This window comes from Plectropomus leopardus, chromosome 15, assembly GCF_026936395.1.
Source record: "Plectropomus leopardus strain MGB_pleo_1.0 chromosome 15, ASM2693639v1, whole genome shotgun sequence".
Classification (NCBI taxonomy): domain Eukaryota; kingdom Metazoa; phylum Chordata; class Actinopteri; order Perciformes; family Serranidae; genus Plectropomus; species Plectropomus leopardus.
Window position 1 is genome coordinate 32468302 of NC_142190.1, and position 1946 is coordinate 32470247.

Here is a 1946-nt window from a genome sequence, read left to right on the forward strand (position 1 = left end):
CACTGTTCCTTCTTGCATGCAGATAGCAGCACAGTGACAGCAGCAACACAAACATCACTGCATGAGTAAAGCTTACAGTATTTTTTTCATCCAATCACAGCAGGTCCTACTCAGACACACAGAGTCACATATTGGTTCGGGCTGACTCAACACACATTAAAATACAGTTTTTTTTCTTAAGGAAATTAACAGATTATTTGCACTGTTCCCCGCTTTTATGATGATTTTTAAGGATGTTAGTGTTTGAACAGGATGCCATGTTAGGCCTCAGTTCACTCAACAGCCAATACTAAACCAGCAGCATGCTGCAACACATCAGACCTTTTCTGTATGCTACACATATTGTTAGTATCTTAAATCTTACAGATGAATAATTTGCTCCAGCTGATAGTTGATAAAACTGAATATGTAAATCTGTTTGATAAATAAAATCACACACAAAGGGAAAAGACAATGAACCATTTAACAAGAAATCAGCAGATTTTTGAAATTATTTTTTGAATTTAAAAATTAGGGAACAATTTCCAGAGAACCACAGTGTAATTCATAATTATAAATTTTAAATTATTTTAAAGAATTGTAATATTTAAGCAGGGTTTTTTTTAGGTCATTGTCCTGTTATTGTTGTTGTTTTTAACTTTCTGGTTGTTTTTTGTTTGTTTTTACTTTTTTGTGCTAATTTTCAGGTATATTTTTTCAAAAAAAATTGTGGGTCACTTTCTTCATAAGTTGCTCATTGCCTTCTTCACATATTTTTTGAAAGTCAGACAATTTGTTCATGTTTAGGGTTAATAACTAGACTGCTATCAGTTTTAAGTATAAAAACCTTTATTATATAATCAAACTGCACTTTGAAAAAAATCTAGTTGACTCAGCTGCAAAATATGCACTCAGTGAATGAGCTATTATATTTAGACTTGAGTTTTTACGCTGTCACCTCTAAACTGTGTTACAAGTTTAAAAAATAATTCTTAAAAGCCAGTTCTCTTTTTCTTCAATATGATTTCATATCATTCGTGAAATCAGTGAAGGATAATGGCTTTTACCTGTAGCCACACGATCAGGGTGCAGTCCCCTGATGTCATTCCCACAGACACATGTAATGAACTTCTTAACAACAAAAGAAGGCTTTGGTCACCCTTTTTCTAATGTGCGTGTTATCTCTTTAAACCCTTCTCCCCTGTTTGTTCCTCCACACAGGCTCATGTGTTTGTCTCTCCAAAGCTGTGAGTGATTACTGTTCATTGGAAGGGGCAGCCCTTTAATTAGTCGTGGGTCTCTGGGGAGCCATTACCACGAGGGAATCTTGCCCCTCTTTATTAGCCCATTTTAATATTGACGATGAAAAGAGATACACAGGGTGGGGCAATTTGGTTTCCTCAGACGGGACACCAGCTCCTGTGAATATGCATGCTGCGACGTGGGTTGTGGAGTAGTTTGGTGGGTGCAGGGACACGTGACAGGAGTGATGGATGACCCGGGTTGGGCATCGTCTGGGGTCCCTCACACCGAAACAAAAGGGGCTGCAAGTTCCATTGGAGTTAATAAAGAGACTGTGGAAATGTAGCAGCAGAGAATAAGAGGTGAGAAAAAAACTCTGATGAAAGACAGATAATGGGCTAGAAATGACATGTAAAGAAGGATGGTATACACAAAAGATCTAGGGCTGGAGCGTCGGTGGCTCCTCATTTGACTCATGCTCGAGGCCCTTTGCTGCATTTCGTCCCCACTCTGTCCCCCTTTCACACTATTGATCTGTCCTATCTAATACAGGCTAAAATGCCCAAAAAATAATCTTAAAAAAAAAGAAAGATTTAGGGCTAAAGTCACAAATTACTAAAAAATTCTTAGAATTATTCTGTTTTTTTTTCCATCAGGACTGGGAAGGAGGACTTTTAAGATACTTGAGCAATTCGCAAGCAGAGGATAAAATCACAGAAATACAA